The following is a 9,477-nucleotide window of genomic DNA, read 5'->3' on the forward strand; positions in this document are numbered from 1 at the left end:
GTTAGCAGTAATCGAATCATATGAGGACGCACTCGGAGGGGCATAGAGAGTTGTTGCGTAGCCGGAGAGAACAAAACAGAGCCTTGGGTGGCAAAAAGAGAGAACTTACCACTGTGATGAAGAGCCTCGCGGCCTGGTTTCAACTTGTTCTTGAAGCAGTGAACAAGTGATGAAGCCTGGCAACCCTGAAAATATAGTAAGATTCAGTCCTGGTGGACACAAAGGACAAACTGAAGAAGGTTCAAATGTTTTAGGCTTTTTAGACGCCTGCTTAAACCCTGAATTTTATATATGTATGATTACAGACAAAATTTTTAGCCCTCATCTGAAAGTTTTTTGTCTTTTTTTTAAATAGTTTCCTAATTATCTTTAGCAGAGCAAGGATTTCACAATACAGTATATCCTATGATATTTTTGTTCTAGAAATAAAAATCACATTTGTTTTAGCTAGGCTGAAATAAAAAACAATGCTAAATATGCAGTGCTCAGCATATATATAAGTACACCTCTCACAAATCTCTCTTTTTAAATTTATATTTTTAATAGGAAGCTGTACAATATTATATTTGTGCATATGCATTAGATTAGTCAGTACTGAACCCAAATCTGGAGCTTATCTAACGAAATATCTCACAATAATACTTCAAAAACTAGTACACCCAAATGTATGTTATGGAAAAAAAATTATACAAATTTTAAAGAGAAAAAATTAAGATAAACATAAATATTGAAATTTTAGTTTAAATTTTGTAGGTTGTCATTTTTTTTGCAATATTTTGTTTAAATTTAACTGTATTATATTTTAATTTCTAAATATGTTTAGTGAGTAAAATATCTTAAAAAATAAATCTGTTTATTAAATCTGTTTTGTTTAAATGCACTAAAATACATTGCCTATATTTCATTGTGAATTGATAAAAATATTGATTTTCAAAATAGAGTGTACTCAATTATGCTGACCACTGCATATATAAAGTAAAACCTGCTTTAAAAGTCACAATTTTTATTTATTTTTATGTTAAAATTTTTTGATTGACTACAGAACTAATCAGGATGACTAAAGACTTGCTGTAATCCTTGTCTGTTTGTCTTAAGCTCAGCTCACACTGTGAGATTTCAGCTACGACTTTGTCATCTGAGACAAATTTGGGAAATCCTAATAGATTCCTGAAATCCTGGCTAATATCTGTGGTCTTTGATCGTTGGTTCGACATGTTTACAGACAGCTGCTTATTGCCTGTTGCGATCAGATTTTTCCTCTGACTGAAATCTTCTGACACTGGCAGAACTTCATCACTTTCCTGCAGTGTGACAATAGTTGCGATGAGCGTCAATCCAAGAACCAATGGGTGATACGAATTTAATGACACAACCCATGAGACAATTCACTAAGGGGAGAAAAGTCCAGTGTGACCATGTCTTAAGTTACCCCCGTGATTTCTGTGTGTGCCCAGGATTGGTTTGATTATCCTTTAGCTTTTTGTTGTTGTTGTTGTTGTTGAAGTTTTTTCACTATTTTGTCATTTCGGATTTTCTGCACTTCACAATAAACCCACTGGACTGCACTTTGAACTCCCTTTCATCATTTCCCATCACAGACGTGACACTTGCCTAATGAACCTAACTAGCTTTTGTTAAAAATATTCATATGCTTTACATGTTTGTTTCTATGTTTGTTTATACAGCTACTATTTTTATCTATAGCATCTTCATTTTTGCACTGATCTGTTTTTCCTTCAAACCACTGGCTTGCTTGGTTTGGGATTTGTGGAGCTGTGCATTGATGGATTTGCTCTTCAGTATTTGGACTTTTAGCAGTTAAAATTAAACCACACTGAAGTAAACTGAACCTTAACTATTAAAAAAATACTGGACAGACACAGTTTCTATTTACTAGAACGTCTATGTTGAGCTGCTTTGACACAATCTACATTGTAATAGTGATACAGAAACAAACATGAATTGAACAAAATTGAATAGCCTATAGTTGACTAACCTAGTTGAGTCCTTAAACTGCACTTTAAACTGAATGCAAACTCTGACTTCTAAAAGTTAAAACACTTGTATTATGTCGTCCAAAACTGCATATAAAAAGTGACAATAAAGCTAACCAACCCACTTACATTCCCTTTCAGCATATAAAGAAATACTTTGGGCTAAAACACTGCTTCAGAGCTTTTCACTTACCAAATATATGAAAGATGACAAGTAACAATTACGTGCTTTCACATATAAATGCAACGTTTCAATTGATCTCAAACCCCCTGAATTAGTAAGCACCACTCTTTCTCTCCACTAATGGACATAAATGGAGCGGACAGACATATAGGTGCATCCGTTTATGCACAGAGAGGCATCCATATCGATTGAATTTCATATGGATTAAGCGTGAGAGAGTCTGCTGGAGGAAAACAAAATCAAATGCCTCTCTGACCCTGCTAGAGAATGGCAGGTGCTCCAGGGGGACAGACATTTTAGATGTGCTTGTCTGTGCTCTTCACAGTGTGAAAAGCCTTTTACAAGTCAGCTCGTCCCCTTCTCAGTATTCCCACTGTATTCTCAGAGCTACCCTGCGATACTGCCATTCTGACCCCGGGACCTGGGCTGCTGCTTTTATTTTTTTTTAAGGTATGCTAAAAGACTAATCCCACTCAATTCAGAAATTATTAATACATGGTATTTTGGTGGATGAACGTAAAATGTTAAAGTGAAAACATCAAAAACGCAATGATGGATGCTGCTTTGACACTATCTACATTGTAATAAGGAGGAATATGGGAATAAAGATGAATTGAACTGAATAAATAGTTAAGAAACCTTTTTAGGTCTTAATAAAGACAGGGTGTCTTGCAGTGAATACATGCAAATAATCTTGTACTTGGCAAAAAATAAATAAATAAAAAATGCAAAATCTATATTTTATTTAAGCAGTATTTTGTGGTATTTAAAAAATAAGAAGATATTTTATATATAATAATATAGTTTTAGAATAATAGTTCATTAGTATTTTGGTGCTGCATTATGATTCTTAAAAATATATATGTTCTAGATACCTGTATGCCTAAAAATATTGTTTTGGTATATAAACTGTCACAAATATTTCTTCTGTACCAAAATTATGAGAAAAAAAATTGAAAATGAAATATTAACAGATCAAGTTCTAAAATAAAATTAATTTTCACAGTATATTTAATCTTTTAAAAACAAAAACTATTTTTTTCTAATGGCACAATATTAAAAAAAAAAAAAAGGTATAACTTAAAATCATATTTGCTGGTGAAAATACTACATAGACTTCACTGTGGCAGACCAGAAACGCAAGCTTGTGAGAAGAGTTTTTCAGTGTGCTGCATTGGAAAGTTCATGCTTGGTGAACTCTGATCTGCGAAATCATATTATATGACTGTGAGAGACCAATAGAAGATCAAAACATGACCTCTGTACAGAATTTTAAATTTAGAGCCAATCACTTTTTTTTTGTCTAATCATTTTATTTAATCCTGCCCCTTTTCTCAGCACCATACGACAGAATTTTGCATGCTCAAACTCTAGTGTGGCACTGCACTATAGGACCATAAAAAATATATAATAGATAAAAAGTAATAATAATAATATTAACAGTAATATTAATATACAATACTAACATAATAAAAAATATTTTAAAGCTGTTTATATGTCTACAGAACTTAAATATTTATTTTATTATATATAATATTTACAATTTATTAATATCTATAATATGAATGTGAATAGATTATAAATAATAATATAAATATTAATAAAGTCAAATATTCCATTTATAGAAGCCCTAAAAATAATTAATTAAAATAATTAATTCCATAAAAACACTGGACTGGTGGTGTACTGTGCAAAAAAAAATAAAAATAAAAAAAATACATTATATATATATATATATATATATATATATATATATATATATATATATATATATATATATATATATATATATATATATATATATATATATATATATTTTTTTTTTTTTTTTTTTTTTTTATATAAAATTTTTTTAAAATACACTTTCCAGCCCAGGATTCCAGACATGGTCATTATAACAGTATATGCAAGAAACGTATATTGCATGTCACAAAGGTGAACAATATTGCTTTTTCATCTTCCATCTCGGGGAACAGGTACAATAATGACAGATTCCAAAGCAACATCTGAATGTCCAGACTATCACAAACCGCAATGTGAAAGTGATAATTTTCTCAAATAATGTATAATGTACATGCTACACAATTTATGGACACCATTTATGAATACATCAATGGCTCACACTTTATATTAGAACATTATAATTGTGCTTTTTATTAGCTTTAACCTTAGGTTCTAACACTTCAAATAATAATAATAATAATTATTTATATTTATTTTTTTATCCGGTTCATTAGCAAGTGAAAAATACATCCTTTAGACTTTCATGGTATTTTATTGAAACATTTCACAGAGTATTTTAGAATTCTGCACAGCTGATATATAAAAAAACCCTGACAAATGCTTCACCTTATTTGATTCAGAACATATTACGGGGAGCTCTCATCTCCTGAAATATAAATGGATACGGTCAAATAAAATCATATTTCTTTTGAGGAGAGAATCCTTCATTGCTTTCTTTTAGGGGGTGAAAGTGTCAAATGCAGACCAAGATTGTTTTATTATTATTTTAATATAAGAATTGTATTTCTTTTGCTGCCAAACCCAAGAATGTCTTGAACTTAGACAGCATGAAGCTTCCAACAAAGGAAAATCAACAGAAACCTTCACTGTGACAGCAGTAGGAAATGAAATGCTTAATACTAGTACTGAACGAGTCCCTGTATGGGACTTTTCAGTAACTGTTACAGTTCATATGGACCAGTTTCTTCTTCCCCCGGATCATAACATGTAAGTGTAATTAAAATTGTTGCCCTGTTTTCTGTAGTTTGCAAAATGTACATTTAATTGTGTGTTGTAACTTGCAAATCGCACCGCACGGCTTATAATGATTTTACTATTATATATCAGTGCTTGCATTGTATCTCTCAGGTTAAATCTTTATGGGGCTATTCACATATTGCTAAAACCACGTTGAAAACGCAACACATGCTTTTTACTTTACAGATTTAAATGCGTTTCTGAAGTTGCAATTCTCTGCCGTTTGTCTTTGCTATGGCCATCATCAGCTGTTCCTACACACATGCATTGCAGTCAGTTTCTAAAATAGCCCAGTATTTATCCAGACAGTGGCAAAAGTTGAATGTGTGTCATTGTTATTACTTGGGGTTAGGGTTAAGAGTAGAGTAATATGCTGGTGTTATTGGGATCTCACATACTCTGTGTTCCTTCATAGACATGGTGGGCATTTCTCTCTCTCGCGTTAAACCCAGTCAACCAATCACAACAGACTGGGACATCAGACCAATCACAGCAGATTAGCCTCATGCAAAAGGAGGGGTTTGGGAACAAATGAATCGCTAAACAAATCATATGGGAGTCGTTGGGATAATTAGGTAAAAATAAATGCATATTATAAGACAATAAAAGTGTTTTTTGACCTTGCAATCATATCAGCCTGTTGTTGGAGACCCCCAAGACCAAAATATGACCTTTTATAATGCAAAATAAGGAGCTCTTTAATATTAGTAATAATGTCATTTAGTAAGATTTATTGACATGTTTAGCATTAATGAACATTCCTGAACCATTTCATCATTTGATTCCAGCTCATAAATGTGATCAGGACTATTTGCCAGTAAAAACTTTAAAAGTGTGTTTGCTTGTTTATTTGTTGCCACATTTGCAACTTATGGCTATTTCATACGGTGCACGACAGAGCTTAATGCGCTGCAATTTGAGAAAACCTGTGCAATTACAAAAAACACCAGAAAAATTAGAAAAGGCATTTGACATCCATTTGACATGCTGCAATTCCTCACAACGCATACACATTAAAAACATATGCTGCATTTTCATAACACAGACAATTTACAAAAACACACTGCATTTTCTCACAACACTTGCAAAAACATCGGAACACCATGAAAATGTTTTAAGGAGACCCTAAAATGTGACAGACGCCGCTGTGCCTTGATTATCACTCAGTAAAGTTGTAGGTGATCTTTGAAAGGCGAGGTTTTAGTTTGTTTATTTTAACATCCTGCTTTTCTTGTCTTTTGTATTTTATTAGCCTAAATAACCATAACCAAAATAGCCAGGTCTTTCATGTTTTAGGGTCACCTTGAAACATTTTCGTTGTGTTCAGAGCTATTTGAAAGTGTTGTGTGTTGTGAAATGCAGTGCGTTTTTTAAAAAATGTGCATTTTTTTTTTAAATGTGTTTGTCTTGTGATGATTTGCAGCATGTGTGTTGTTAACCAGACAAAGATCTTATCTCAACTTGCAGGCATCATTATTATTATATAAGATCATTATTTATAAAAACATTACATTAAAACATTAAGTAAAATGTTGTATAAATCAAAACAAATCAGTTAAATCCTTATTAAATTATAAAAAATAATTTAAAACGAAAACATTTTTGTTGTCATGCAGTCATTTTTTTTTTTACAGTGAAGTCTGTTTAAAAAAAATAAAAAAAATTCAAATAATGTTGAGTTTAGCACAGACTAATCATTTCATAAGACAACAGTGTATTATCATAAGGCACAGATATTCATTTAGTTTAACTGGTACATAATGACTTGTATTTTATGAATCACCAAAGACAATGTTTCAGCTAAAATCTGTTAAAAAGGTAACCTACATCTTGAAAAGGCAGTAAATAAATGGGTGTAAATTTATGGCAAATAATATATTTATGTTAACTGACTTTAAACCTTCAGCCGTATAAACTGCCAAATAATGATTCAACTAGTACAACAACCAAAACAGCTTTTAACATAGACAGCATTGACCAACCTACTGTACATGAACACCAACGTCATATGACATATGACAGTGACTTACAAAGCATTGTGTCATTTAAGAGATGAAGGAGGTTTGCTAAACTGGGTCACTCTGAGATAAGAGCAGAGAAGAGGTTGAACTGTCAGTCCACATCAACGCCACTGTAAAGCAACACGGCCTGCAAGACCTGCACGTATGCTTGTGATAAACTATCTGTGCCAACACTGCAAAAGCACATGCACTACATCTTCAAGGATCAAATATCAAGATATTGCATTCATAATGTTTCATTACTGTTACATTTTATGGATTACATAATATTCAATTATTATTTATATTTATTATTTCATACTCATATTTATTATTCAAATTTTTAATAATTCTCCCCAATTCTGTTAATTTTTAAATTGCCCTTTATAAAAACTAAACTGTCTCTATCAAATTGTTTTGCTGTGAATATTTATAATATTCAGTAGTATAAATGTAAAGTCTTAAAAATAATTTGTGTCGTTAATAAACATTGTTTTGTTGTTGTTAGTCAAATCTCTTTTACTTAAAATATATTTCAAGTCCTCCTGATATTTCAATAATATAACATATTTGCTTGTTCAAAGCTTTCTAAATGGTGGTTAATGGCCATCCTGGCATGCAAATAAAACAAAATTATATTTCAAATTTAGATATTCAATTGTTTTATTTTATTTAATCAACACTAAAATTACTTTTATTATAATTATTTCATTCATTTTATAAATTTTTATTATTTTTTTATGATTCAATTAATTAGATTAAATTAAATTAAATTAGATTAAAAGTTACTATTTATTGTAAGTTAGGGAAATTTGGTGTAATCAATACAAATACTGCAAAAATGAATGAATGAATAAATTAACAAATAAATACATTTTACTGATTAAATTTTTCACAATAATTTGTAATCTAGCCATTAGAAATTGTTAATAATCTACAATGCATTTTTTTTTCCACAGTAGAACAAAAACTTTGAATGGAAACACCATTCACAACATACAGTAACCGCACCTTGTTCATAATAAACATTAATGTTTCATTAAGAAATGCTAGCATATCTTTAAACTTATTTTCATTTGGCAGGAGACATAAAAGATACTGTTATCAATGAAACTGCACACATAAAATGTCTCAATGACCAAACATATAGCACTAAAAATGGGTGTCCTGAGAAATCACAGTAGTCTGTGTAAACAGCACAAATGACTCTTACTTCAGGGTGCCATCAGAAAATTTTCACCATCCTAGGTCTGCAAGGATCTGCTTGGTGAGAGAGAAGGCAAGCTCCAATTCTGTCGATAAATCTGGCAGAAATAAGCAAATCACTTAAGAACTATTAAAAGATTCTGAAGACAACCTTCAGATAGAACTAAAATTATCATTAGCAAAATCACACTGAGTGGTTTAGTACTATATTTCTAATTAAAATGTGTCAAGTAATTACAGCAGCTTGGAGCTTATTTAAAACTTGTTCGGTGCTGCCAACTTCTGATGAGAAAAATAACCCTTGTGAAAAGGAAGTATAATTTACCAAAAAGAGTACTTACAGTATGGCAGTAATAATGTTCTTTAAAATTATCTTGAACTTTTACTTTATGATATTGAAAAATTTAAATGCAGTACAGTTTAAATGTATTTTAAATGTAGATCTCGGCATGTTTTAAGGTAAATTTCATTTTTTTTTTAAATAGACCAAAGTAGGGTAACACTTTATTTTGATGGTCCATTTGAGTATTTGTAAACTATCTGCTTGGTAGCCTATCTGTTGATACTGCTGCTAAACAGATATTTAACTGACTATAAGAAACATTGCAAATACATGACAACTTACACTAACTAACCCAAACCCCAACCAAACAGTCTACTTATGATCTAATGAGAATTAGATGGCATGTAGATGCAATGTAACTTACATTAAACAAACGGACCATCAATATAAAATGTGACTCTATGTAGAACTGATGAATAATTTAAGGAAACGTGTAATACGCACAGTTCAATGGAATGAGAAGACGGGAAACTGACGAACTTTTAAAGTTTTAATGGATAACAAAACAAACAAAAACTAATCAAATGGGTGGCGCACAGGTGATGCTCATCAGCGCTCTCGGCCACGCCCCCTTGTGACGGAACTAAATGTTCTCTAAATGCCCATTTATAGAGAATTAAAGTAAAATTAAACGAGTTTATGAATAATCCAAAACAAATAACCCCCAATAGAATTACTATAATTCACTTTCCTTAAAAAAAAAATCCAATTTTAAGATATTTGTTAATTTTAGTTTTTGAGCCACAGCACCAAATACAAAGATATAAAACCCAACAACAATTCTCACATTTTCTTTCTTATGCAATGCAATAGTATATTCTTTCATTAGGAACAATATAAAAAACACAATAATAATAATAATAATAATGATAGATAGATAGATAGATAGATAGATAGATAGATAGATAGATAGATAGATGATAGATAGATAGATAGATAGATAGATAGATAGATAGATAGATAGATAGATAGATAGATAGATAGATAGAT

General features: G+C 31.0%; 1 long non-coding RNA gene across 3 annotated transcripts in view; it reads right to left on the bottom strand.

Annotated features, from left to right (window-relative positions):
* The window catches only part of LOC147835377 (uncharacterized), a 96,295-nt gene extending 87,247 nt beyond the window's left edge, over nucleotides 1–9,048 (bottom strand). For all 3 annotated transcript variants that reach the window (XR_015499764.1, XR_015499766.1, XR_015499765.1), the window contains exons 1-3: nucleotides 8,932–9,048; nucleotides 8,152–8,242; nucleotides 110–185 (exon numbers count right to left, since the gene is read on the bottom strand). This is a non-coding gene — a long non-coding RNA (uncharacterized LOC147835377). The remainder of the gene's footprint in view (nucleotides 1–109; nucleotides 186–8,151; nucleotides 8,243–8,931) is intronic.
* Nucleotides 9,049–9,477: the final 429 nt, after the last annotated feature.

The sequence above is a fragment of the Danio rerio genome, chromosome 9, assembly GCF_052040795.2.
Source record: "Danio rerio strain M-AB ecotype USA chromosome 9, GRCz13ab, whole genome shotgun sequence".
NCBI lineage: Eukaryota > Metazoa > Chordata > Actinopteri > Cypriniformes > Danionidae > Danio > Danio rerio.